General features: G+C 45.5%; 1 pseudogene; it reads right to left on the minus strand.

Moving 5' to 3' along the window:
* Nucleotides 1-1,676: 1,676 nt before the first annotated feature.
* LOC132847756 (von Willebrand factor A domain-containing protein 7-like) overlaps nt 1,677-12,870 on the minus strand; it is a 31,328-nt pseudogene continuing 20,134 nt past the window's right edge.

A 12,870-nucleotide genomic window follows, 5' to 3' on the forward strand; every position in this document is an offset into this window, starting at 1 on the left:
TCAGTGTTCAGTTAAAAAAACCAGCATCTCTGATGGTATGGGGGTGCATAAGTACATACAATTATAGATTTTAGGATATAAAGGTTTCAGAACATGTGCTCCACTCCAGATGACATCTATTTCAGGGAAGGCCTTGAACAATGCAAAAATCAAAAACCAAAAAATGCTAAATTGAATTAAATTAAAGAGTGGTACAATAATGAGTGTCTGCAGGCAACAGTGAAGATTGGTTAAGGTCTCTTGCAAGTTTAGGGCTGCATTTAGCAAACAGATTTGGAGGTTCTGTCAGGATTAATGATGTCCTCATTGCTCAGAAATACAGGCAGAAATGTATCCATCCTGCAATACCATCAGGGAAGCATATGATTGGCCCCAAAATTATTTTGCATATCAATAGCAATAAGAACTATGTCCGGAAAATGATGATGGTTTAGGCCCCACAAAACCCTGATCTCAACATCAAGTCAGTCTGGGAATACGTGAAGATACAAAAGATCTGTGATTATTTCTCCGAGATATTTGGAACAACGAACCTGCTGAGTTCCTTCAAAACTATGTGCAAGTGTACCAAGAAGAATTGATTGCTATTTTGAAGTCAAAGGGTGGTCACACCAAATAATTCTTGGACTTGGATTTCTTTTCTGTTCATTTAATTTACATTTTGTTATTTAATAAAAATAAACTATTAACACTTCTATTTTTAAAATCTTTCTTCAGCATTTTCTTCAGACCTGCATAAAACCTTTACACAGTATTATATTTAACTTTTGTACATTCTGCTAAAGGGTGTCTGCAACATGCCATAAATATAAATTAATATTCTTTATTTGCTGAAATTTGTTGTATATTTATAAACATCACTATAACACCTTTTTAGGTAGGTGTGTTTGATTATTTCTGATTGCAATTGTATCTGTATAATTTTTTTGTTGTTTAGATCATTTTTCCTATCACCAATCAATAACTATTCAATACAGTTATATAAATAAGCACATTTTATTCAGTTTATTATAAGGATTCAGTGAATTGTCCACTAAATAGGCCAGTGTTTTTAGTTATTGAATATTGATATAATTGTGTATTAGAATGAGTGAATAACTATAAAAATATGATGTGCCTGCTGTTATAGAAAATATATTAATATCAGCTGACCAATCAGATAAGAGAATTAATCAGCATTGTGGAATGAAAAAGAAGATTTAAATGAAGTTAGTATTCATAAACATTTAATTTATATCATATCAACCCAAAAGAACATCAAGAAAAAGGGTGAAAAAGACACATTTAATGCATATGCACAACATGGCTCAAATAAACTTGTACAAGTAACATCCAGCCATCATGTCTGTATATCTAGTTTCAATTACAGTACCAGCAAGTAATTCAGTTTAATTAAAACATATACAATTAATAAATTTCATTAACTATCCATCATACAAATGCAAACATGAACTCTATACTAGAACCTACAAAATTACTCTAAACTTATAATCTTATAATGCTATACTGCATGTAGATATAATGTATTGTAAAATCAATTAATTTTTTTTATTTTAAATCTAGCACATACATGACATTTACCCAGTCGTTTAAAAATATTTTTTATGTTTTGACTTAAAATGTTTAAGTTTTAATTAAAGTAAAAAGTTTTTTTTGTAAAAGTAAAAATTGCAAGCCCTTTGATATTTCTTTATTTCTTCTTCTTAACAAACTTAAAAGCATTTACTTCTACATGTATAAAAGCATTACTCAAAGGGTATTATATGCAGTAGGCCAAAATATAATGTTTTTAGAGCTGGATGAAAAGTAAGGTAACTATATTCATCCCAAGGCAAATTGGTAAAATCAAGAATAAATCTGCACCATAAGTGAGCATGCTTAGTGCAGCTGTAGCTCTCAGAGATTTGAAGCAGGTGGCAACATTTCCCACTGTATCCACAGCAACCAGCTCCAACTCTTGGAAACAGCAAGAGGAGCTATAGTTTACCATTGTGACATTCATCCCTGTTTCACTGAGCACAGTAGTACCATTTCCTTGGAGAACTCTCACAGTTTGAATACCTGACCCATCAGTCATGTTGGCAGTGAGGTACCAGGAGGAGAGACTGCAGTTGCCTGAGCATTCAGAATTTATGGTAACTGCCTTGCACACTGGACGAGTAATATCCGTTACCTAAAGAAGTATAAAAAAACATTTTATTTATTATTTTTTTAAACATTTATTTATAAACTTTTTCAAAGCATTAACAAAAGGGTTGATACAGTTTCAGTTGTAGCTTTCCCCCCCTTTATAGCCCTTTCCGTCAAAGTAATTAACCATACATTAAATAAAGGTTAACACAAAAATTATACTAATAATAACAATAAAAATAAATAAACAAACAAATAAATAAAAATATACACAAATACATAGCCAACAATAAAAGTTTCCTGACATGTTCATGGTCCGTATCCAATTGGTGATAATATTTAACATTGATCAGTGAGTGGGAGAGTCTTCATCTTCTCAAAATATGTAATCATGGGTTGCCATGTCTTATAAAAATTTTGGACAGATCTTTTCATTAAATATTTAATTTTCTCTAATTTTAAGTATGATACTAGATCACATAACCACATTGAGGCTTTAGGCGAGCTTGCTGACTTCCACTCCAATAATATTCTTCTTCACGCTAATAAGGTGGCAAAAGCAATAACGTTTTTTACTTTATTTTGTCAGTAATACTCCATGTTCTGGTACTCCAAAAATAGCAACTTCAGCACTGGGTTTTATATTCAATCTAAACGCCTCATTTAATGTTTTGAATATGCATGTCCAATAGTCACTCAACTTTTCACAAGCCCAAAACATATGAAAATGGTCTACCTTGTCACCTTTACATCGATCACATAAATCGTCAACATTTGGGTAAATTTTGAAAGTCTAAATTTTGTGTAGTAGGCACGATGGAGGACTTTAAGTTGTATAAGGCTGAGCCGTGCACAAGAGGTTGATCCATTTACTCCATTCAGAGCCTCATCCCAAATTTCGTCAGGTATTTCGCTTCCTATGTCCTTTACCCACTCACCTCTTATTCTGTCAATTAAAAAATCATTTGATGACATAATCGTCTTATATATTGCTGCAATTTGACCTTTAAGAGAAGTAGGAGATTGTAGAATTTTATCCAATAGTGAAGTAGGTGGTAAGTCAGGAAAAGTTGAGCTCTGAGATTGAATGAAATGTCGGACTTGAAAGTAACGGAATAGGTTGGACTGTGACAGTTGGAATTTCTCTGAACGGTCATTAATACTGGCAAATGTGTTGTTTATATAAAAATCACTACACCTGGCCAAGCCTACAGTATCCTCTGCCATTGTGCATTTTTTGGAGATTTGCAGCCCAGTAGTTAGAATATTAGGAAGAGCTAAGCCTCCCTGGGGCCTTTGCCTTTCGAGAAGCTCCTTGCAAATTCTAGGGTTCTTTCCCCCGACAAGAATGATAGTATGGGTTTATTTATGGAACAAAAAATGTTTTTGGGAGAAAAACTGGAAGTGACTGAAATAAGTATAAGAATCTAGGTAATATATTCATTTTTATACAATTCACTCTGCCTGCTAGAGACAAGTGCAATGCATCCCATCTCGGAAGGTCAGACTTAATATTACTAATGAGTGGTAAAAATTTTTTTGCATATAAACCTGAGAAAGTACAAGTAATATGAACTCCCAAATATTTAAAAACAAATTGAGAAATGTGAAATGGGAGGGATGCAGCTTTAATTTGTAAAGCAAGAGGGTTAATCGGGAAACATTCACTTTTAGATTGAGTTTGAGGTTAAGTTTGTATCCTGAAAAGCTGCCAAAAATGGATAGTTTCCGCACTATTTTTGGGACGTTTTCTACTGGAAATTTGAAATTTGAAATGTATAACAAAAGGTCATCCGCATATAAAGAGACCTTGTGTTCCATCCCCATTCGGTCAATGCCCTGTATAGACTGCGAGGATTTAAGCATAATGGAAGGCTCTATTGCTAATGCAAAAAGAAGAGGGCTTAAAGGGCAACCCTGTCTTGTGCCCCTTAGTATTGGGAAAAATTGTGAACATATTTTATTTGTTATAACAGATACTTTAGGGTTAGAATACAGTAATTGGACCCAGGATATAAATTTTGGGCCAAAACCAAACTTTTCCAATACTGCGAATAGATAGCTCCACTCCACTCTATCAAATGCTTTCTCTGCATCCAGGGATACCACCACGTCTGGGACCTCCCTGGATGCAGGAGAATACAAAATACCAAGAAGTCTCCTGAAGTTGGTAAATGAGTGGCGACCCCTAATAAAGCCTGTCTGATCTGGGGATATTATTTCTGGTATAACAGTATCTATTCTAGAGGCCAACAATTTCGCAAGAATTTTAACATCAACATTTAACAAAGATATTGGCCTGTAGGAATTGCACTCTAGTGGATCTTTTCCAGGCTTCAGAATGAGTGTAAGAAATGCCCCTGTGAGAGACTGTGGCAATTCTGTATTGTTTAAAGAATTCTCAAACATTCTCAGGAGAAGTGGGGCTAATTTGGGAGCAAAAGCTTTATAAAATTCGACAGGATAACCGTTGGGGCCAGGGGTTTTGCCATTTTGCATTGCATTGATAGAATTTAAAATTTCTTGCAGCTCAATTGGTTGTTCTAATCTTTCTTTATGATCTGGATTAATAGTCTGGTGTAATAAGGAGGAGGCATACGGCTGTGGATCCATGTGCAGCAGAGGTGTTTATTAGAAAACACTGACAGGGTCGTACAGGCAGAGATCAGAACGGGCAAAACAGCAGTGAGAGAGAGAAGGCAGAATCAGAATCAGGGACAGGCAAAAGGTCGGGACAGGCGGCAATCAATCAGAATATCAAGAGGCAAAACAGGACAGGAAAACCAGGAACACAGGAATACAGAAAACGCTCAGAATGACTGTACTAAGACTAGTCGAGACCTCGCACAGGTAAGCAGTTCTGGCGTGAATATATACGAGCCGGAGATGAGGAACAGCTGGTGCGGTAATCAGGAAGGGAGGTGGCTGATGGGAAGTGTAGTCCGGAAGCGCGTTAGTACTCAGGGGACGCGTCTCTATGGCGACGCTCGTCCGGCGGTTCGTTACGCGTGACAGAGCCCCCCCCCCTGCGAGCGGCTCCCGACGCGAGGACGCACCCAACGCCGGGGCCGACCCCGAGGACGGGGTGCCGGTCTCTCCGGGTGCCGCAGGTGGAATTCGGCCGTGAGCGAAGGATCCAGGATGTCCCCCGCCCTCACCCACGAGCGCTCCTCCGGACCGAAGCCCTCCCAGTCGACCAGGTATTCCAAGAGGCCCCTCCGACGTCTGGAGTTGAGTAATTCGCGAACTAGATAGGACTCCTCGCCGTCGATCATTAGCGGCGGCGGTGCGGGTAGGTCCACGGGAGGACCGGGGCCCCCTCTCGGCTCGCCGGCCGGTTTCAGCAGCGAGACGTGGAAGGTCGGGGAAATGCGGTAGGCGGCAGGCAGCGAGAGGCGGTACGAGACGGGGTTAATACGCCTGAGGATTCGGAACGGACCCACGTACCGAGGACTGAGCTTGCGGCAGGGTAGACGGAGACGGATGTCGCGAGTCGAAAGCCAAACCCACTGGCCGGGTTGGTACTCTGGATGTGACCTGCGATGTCTGTCCGCCTGGGTTTTTTGCACCCTGACGGCTCTCCGTAGTTGCCGGTGGGCCTTGGTCCATGTCTCCCCGCTCCGATGAAACCAGTCATCAACGGCCGGCAGGTCGGTGGGCGTGTCGGACCAGGGAAATAAGGGAGGCTGGAAGCCGAGGACGCACTGAAAGGGCGTCAGCCCCGTGGCGGGTTTGACGAGTGAGTTCTGTGCATATTCGGCCCACATCAGGTACCGGCTCCACTCGTTCTGGTTGTGGTGACAGTACGTCCGGAGAAAGCGGATGATTTCCTGGTTGAGTCGTTCCGTTTGTCCATTGGACTGTGGATGGTATCCCGAAGTGAGACTAACGGTAACGTTTAGCCGCTTGAAAAAAGCTTTCCAGACCCGTGAGGTGAACTGAGGACCTCTGTCCGAGACGATGTCTTCTGGGAGACCATAGAAGCGAAAGACGTGGTTGCAGAGCATCTCCGCAGTTTCGAAGGCGGAGGGAAGCTTGGTTAGGGGAATCAATCGGCAGGCTTTCGAGAATCGGTCGATCACGGTCAGAATGGTGGTGTAGTTGTTGGACAGAGGCAAATCTGTAATGAAGTCTAATGCAATGTGCGCCCAGGGACGTTGTGGGACTGGTAGAGGATGTAGTAAGCCCGCGGGTAATTGGTGAGAGGCTTTAGTGGTCTGGCACACCGCGCAGCTGTGGACGTGCTCGCGTGTGTCTGCTGCCAGAGACGGCCACCAGAACTCGTTCTGGACCAGGTGGGTTGTCGCGGTTATGCCGGGGTGGCCGGAGGCCGGGCTTGCGTGTAGCAGGTTGAGGAGCGGGGCGCGCAGGTGCTCCGGTACGTACGTCTTTTCGGTAGGACATTCGCTCGGAGGCGGTGTTTGGGCGTTGGCGTTGGCGATCTCGGTCATGATGTCCCACTGGATGGGTGCTATGATTCGAGTCTCAGGGAGGATCGGCTCGGGGAGCGTGTGCGAGTCCGTCTCTCGGTGAATGCGAGACAAGGCGTCGGCTTTGATGTTCTTGCTCCCTGGCCTGTACGTCACGGTGAATTGGAACCGAGTGAAGAACATGGTCCATCGGGCTTGGCGTGGGTTCATTCGTTTGGCAGAACGTAGGTACTCCAGATTACGGTGGTCAGTGAGAACGGTAAAAGGATGCCGTGCGCCCTCCAGCCAGTGCCGCCACTCCTCTAGTGCTGCTTTCATAGCTAGGAGTTCACGATCTCCAACGTCGTAGTTCCGTTCTGCCGGGGATAGTTTGCGGGAGAAATAGGCACAGGGGAACATCTTATCGGCGGGTCCCTGTCGTTGAGAGAGAACGGCGCCGATTCCCGTGTTGGAGGCGTCCACCTCGACGGTGAATGGTCGGTTAGGGTCTGGGTGGTGGAGGATCGGGGCTGTGGTGAAGCTCTCCTTTAATTGGCCGAACGCTTTGTGTGCCTCCGGCGACCAGGTGAGCTGAGTGGGAGCCTGCCGTGTCATCGAGGTGAGGGGCGCAGCGATGGTGCTGAAGCCACGAATGAAGCGACGGTAGAAATTCGCGAACCCCAGGAAGCGTTGGAGCTCTTTGATGGTCCGTGGTCTGGGCCACCGTAGCACTGCTTGCACTTTAGTGTCATCCATTGCGACACCGTCTGCTGAGATGACGTACCCAAGGAAGGATGTCGCGGTTTGGTGAAACTCGCACTTCTCCGCTTTGGCGTATAAACGGTGCTGGATGAGGCGTTGCAACACCGCCCTCACGTGTTGAATGTGGTCCTCCTTGTTCTCTGAATAGACGAGAATGTCGTCGATGTAGACGATCACGCAGCGGTCGAGCATGTCCCGGAACACATCGTTTATAAAGGACTGAAAGACCGCTGGACTGTTCGCTAGGCCGAACGGCATGACCGAATATTCGTAGTGACCGGATTGTGTCGAGAAGGCGGTTTTCCACTCATCTCCTGGTCTGATGCGGATGAGGTTGTAAGCGCAGCGGAGGTCAAGCTTCGTGAAGTATCGCGCGCGGCGGAGTTGCTCTAAGGCTGACGGGACGAGAGGCAGAGGGTACCGGAACTTCACGGTGAGGTCGTTGAGGGCTCGGTAGTCAATGCACGGACGGAGCCCCCCGTCCTTCTTCTTGACAAAGAAGAACCCCGACGACGCCGGTGACACGGAAGGACGAATGAACCCCTTTTTCAGTTCTTCCTGGATATAGGCATTCATGGCCGTGGACTCCGTTTGTGAGAGTGGGAAGATTCTCCCTCTAGGTGGTGTTACCCCGGGCAGTAGGTCGATGGCGCAGTCACAGGCGCGATGAGGAGGTAGTTCCGTTGCCTTGATCTTACTGAATGCCTCTGCGAGGTCCAGGTACTCGTCGGGGAGATTGGGGGTCTCGGTGGAGATGAGTGTGGTGTCTGTGGTGTTGATCTGGCACGGTTCTGCTGTAACACGGCGGTGCGCGGTACATGCGCAGCCCCATCTGGTGATGCGCAGCTTGGACCAGGAGATGGTTGGGTCGTGGAGTTGAAGCCATGGTAGGCCAAGGATGAGGGCGTGCCGTGGGGAGTGGATGATGTGGAAGGAGAGGCGCTCCTGGTGTTGGTCCCCCACCTGCATGCTGAGTCTCCGGGTTAGGTGTGTCACACGCCCCTCTCCTAGCGGTCGTCCATCTATCGCCTCCACTGCTAAGGGAAACACAGAGGGAATCACAGGGACGTTATGGGTGTGGACAAAGTCCCAAGACATAAAATTACCGGCCGCGCCCGAGTCGATCAGGGCACCGATCTCCACATTCACCCCCCGAATCCTGAGCCGTACACTGATCTTGGCGCAGCTCGGTGAGTACGGGGTGACGGAGCGTTGACTCACCGGAGGGTATCGCCCTCGTTGAGGTCTGGTAGGGCAGGTCGACAGTCGGTGTCCCGGTTCCCCGCAGTAAAGGCAGAGACGGAGCCGGAAGCGACGATCTCGTTCCTCCAGCGTGAGGTGCGTGTAATCGACCTGCATGGGTTCAGAGTATTCGGCGCGTGTAAGGCGGGTGGCGGTGCGCGGAGGGGCTCGCGCCCGACGGGAGCGCATCAGATTGTCTAGCTGGATTGAGAGGTCCACGAACTCGGACAGGTTCCTTCCCTCATCCCGGCAAGCCAACTCAGCCTGGAGATCAGGATGCAGACCCTTGCGGTAGAGCAGTCGCAGGGGGCGTTCCCCCCAACCTGCTTCAGCGGCGAGAGTGCGGAACGTCAGAGCATACTCCGCCGCGGTGCCATCGCCCTGAGATAAGGCCAGGAGGCGCTCCTCCGCGCTCTCCCCAGATGCGGAGTGGTCGAACACGGTCCGAAACCGGGCGAGGAAAGCCTCGAACGTGGGGAAGGCGTTCTCTCCCCACACAGCGGTAGCCCACTCCAGTGCCCTTCCTGTAAGCAGGGAACAGACAAAGGCGATGCGGCTGTCCTCCGTGGTGTACAGGGCCGGTTGCTGTGCCACGAACAGTGAGCACTGCATCAGGAAGCCCCTACAACCTCCCGGTTCGCCGTTAAATTTTTCTGGAAGGGCGAGACGGGGTCCGGTGGTCGCAGGTGCGTGGTACGCCGCGGCCTGGGGAGTCGGTGCCGGGACTGGGGGATTCGGCGAAGCGGCGGCTCCATGCAGACCTTGCAGTGCCGCGGCGAGCTCCTGTGTGAGCTGAGTGAGGCGTGTCAGCTGTTGGTGGTGGCCGGCGAGTTGCTGAGCCTGACTGGTGACCTGAGTGGTCAGCTGCGCGACAGCTGCTGGATCCTCTGTGGGCGAGGTCTCCTGTAATAAGGAGGAGGCATACGGCTGTGGATCCATGTGCAGCAGAGGTGTTTATTAGAAAACACTGACAGGGTCGTACAGGCAGAGATCAGAACGGGCAAAACAGCAGTGAGAGAGAGAAGGCAGAATCAGAATCAGGGACAGGCAAAAGGTCGGGACAGGCGGCAATCAATCAGAATATCAAGAGGCAAAACAGGACAGGAAAACCAGGAACACAGGAATACAGAAAACGCTCAGAATGACTGTACTAAGACTAGTCGAGACCTCGCACAGGTAAGCAGTTCTGGCGTGAATATATACGAGCCGGAGATGAGGAACAGCTGGTGCGGTAATCAGGAAGGGAGGTGGCTGATGGGAAGTGTAGTCCGGAAGCGCGTTAGTACTCAGGGGACGCGTCTCTATGGCGACGCTCGTCCGGCGGTTCGTTACGCGTGACATCTGGATATTCAGGTTATTCAAAAAGGCTGACATGCCTGTTATATCCCCATGAAATTCTGAAGTATATAAATTTGAATAAAATGTTTTAAAAGTTTCATTAATTTCTTTAGGATCCACTGTCAGTTGTTGTGATGTGCTGCAAATCTGTGGAATTAATCTGGAAGCTGATTGGCACTTTATCTGATGTGATAATAAACGGCCCGCTTTTTCCCCATGTTCATAAAAATTACCTTTAGACCAAAGCAGATTTTGTAGGGTTTTTACAATTGATATCTGATCATATTGAGCTTTAATTTCCACTCTCTTTTTAAGCAGTTCTTTGGAAGGGGATAGAGAGAGTCGTTGATCTAATTCTTCTATCGAATCAATTAGCTGTTTTAGTTTTGCATTCTCTTTTTATTACTGGATACGTATTAAGATATAATTTCACCTCTAATGACAACTTTAAATGTTTCTTTAAATGATACCATTTCTGAATCATTTGTGAGCAAGAAGTTATCTATTGCCACTGATATATGTCTGTGGAAATTTTTATCTGCCAACAGATTAGAGTTTAATCGCCATGTAGGGCGTTGTGTGCAATGCTGAGTAAAACGTAGGTCAAGAAGTAATGGTGCGTGGTCTGATATTATAATTGCTGAATATTGAGTATTTTCCACTAAAGGAAGTATTGTTTTATCTATAAAAAAATCTATTCTTGAATATGAAGAATGGACAGGGGAAAAATAAGAAAATACTTTTGCGAGAATAAAAATCTCCACGGATCCAGACAGCCCGTTTGTGCCATGAAAGTAGAAAGAGCTTGGGACATTTTAGACTGGAGCATAGTTTTCGGATTCGAACGATCTAGGATTGGGTTAATAACACAATTCAGATCCCCACCAAAAATTAATCGATGTGAGTTTAAGTTGGGTAAAAGTGAAATTAATTTATGAATGAAATTAACATCGTCCCAGTTGGGGGCGTAGACACATACCAGGGTGACAGGGGTGTGAAACAAATCACCTGTCACAATAACAAAATGACCCTGAGGATCTGAAACACATTTGGAAGGATAAAACTGTACTTTCTTATGTATTAAAATCGCTGTTCCTCTTGCTTTACTGTTGAAGTGGGAATGAAAGACTTGACCAATCCATGTTTTTTTGAGTCTTATATGATCTGCTACCTGTAAATGTGTTTCTTGCAAGAATGCTATTTCAGTATTCAATTTTTCAGTATTCAAGGCTCTCAACTAGTGAATCAAATGGTAGACCCTCCTGTACTATTTAAATCACTCAATCAATATTTAGGTTATAAAAGAATAATGAATAAGACCATGTCTCCGATGCATGACAGGCAAGTAAAGAGAGAGAGAGAAAAAAAAACAAACAAACAAAAAAAAAACACTTTGGCAGTTACCATCCCAACCCAGAAAACACTGAACATTTACTATATTTGCCTCAAGAACAGAGACAAATTGCAGGCCCCTATGATCAAACCCCCAGTAATCCCTCAACTGACTTAAAACTATTCCAACCTCTAGGGAGCAACCCAACCTTTACCCTTATGGATCCTTCTCAGTGCATTACAATGCTTTTTGTGAATAAAGTCTTAACTCTTAGCCTGAAGTATCAGGCTATGTCCCAGAACCATCAGCTTGTTTGAGTTAGGTTTAGGACAACAAAATTTTTGAGGCCACACAAAAAAAAAAAATGAAAGTGTTTATAACCTTTCTCCACCGTCTCAAGAAAAAATAAAATAATTACCCATCATCCTTGGCTCAAAAGAGAGACATTGAACGTAGAAAATAATTAAATAAATAGTCCAGGAAATCCTAAACATTGATACGTTGATCGTAGAACTGTTTCGCCTCCTCCGGTGTATTGAATATGAAAGTTTCTTCATTAAAAGTCACTCTCAGACGAGCCGGGTAGAGGAATTGAAATCGAATGTTCTTTTGGTAGAGTGATTGTTTAATGCCATTGTAAGACGCGCGTCTCCTTGACAGGATAGCACTGAGATCCGGGTAGATTCTAATTGGATTCCCCTTGTATTTCGCTTCATGTCACCTTGACCATCGCAGTAATTGCTCCTTTTCTTGGAACCTGTGAAAGCACACCACAAATGGACGTGGTTTACGGCAATCAGCTGGCTTTTGACCGGGTGATCGATGCGCTCTCTCAAGTGCTGGTGGCTTGTCGAAGACTTCCGTGCCTGTCATCTCTAGCAGCATCTCGGCAATGAACGTAACGGGATCATGACCATTTTCGCTCCCTTCCAGAACGTTCACAATCCTCAGGTTAGCCCTTCACGATCTATTCTCCAAATCTTCAATGTGGTCAAGGAGAGATATATTCTGCGCTTGCAAAGTTTTTATTGTATTTTCGGCCACTGCCACTCTCACTCACTCATTTTCTACCGCTTATCCGAACTACCTCGGGTCACGGGGAGCCTGTGCCTATCTCAGGTGTCATCGGGCATCAAGGCAGGATACACCCTGGACGGAGTGCCAACCCATCGCAGGGCACACACACTCTCATTCACTTGCACGATCACACACTAGGGACAATTTTCCAGAGATGCCAATCAACCTACCATGCATGTCTTTGGACCGGGGGAGGAAACCGGAGTACCCGGAGGAAACCCCCGAGGCACGGGGAGAACATGCAAACTCCACACACACAAGGTGGAGGCGGGAATCGAACACCGACCCTGGAGGTGTGAGGCGAACGTGCTAACCACTAAGCCACCGTGCCCCCCCGGCCACTGCCAGCTTTTTCGAAATTCTCCCCAGCCAGGGATTCTGTCGCGGCGAAGCGGCCTTGAAAACCATCCACAGTCTCTCTGAGTGCATTGACAGAGCTTTGTAAAGGACCAATAGATTCCCGTATCAAGTCAGAAATGTCTTCCCTGATACTAATGCACTGTTTAGTTAATTCAGAAATCAGCTGGTCCATGGAGACAGATTCAAAAGTTTCTGTCATGGTCTGTTTTTCGAGATTAG

This window comes from Tachysurus vachellii, chromosome 6 (assembly GCF_030014155.1).
Source record: "Tachysurus vachellii isolate PV-2020 chromosome 6, HZAU_Pvac_v1, whole genome shotgun sequence".
Classification (NCBI taxonomy): Eukaryota; Metazoa; Chordata; class Actinopteri; order Siluriformes; family Bagridae; genus Tachysurus; species Tachysurus vachellii.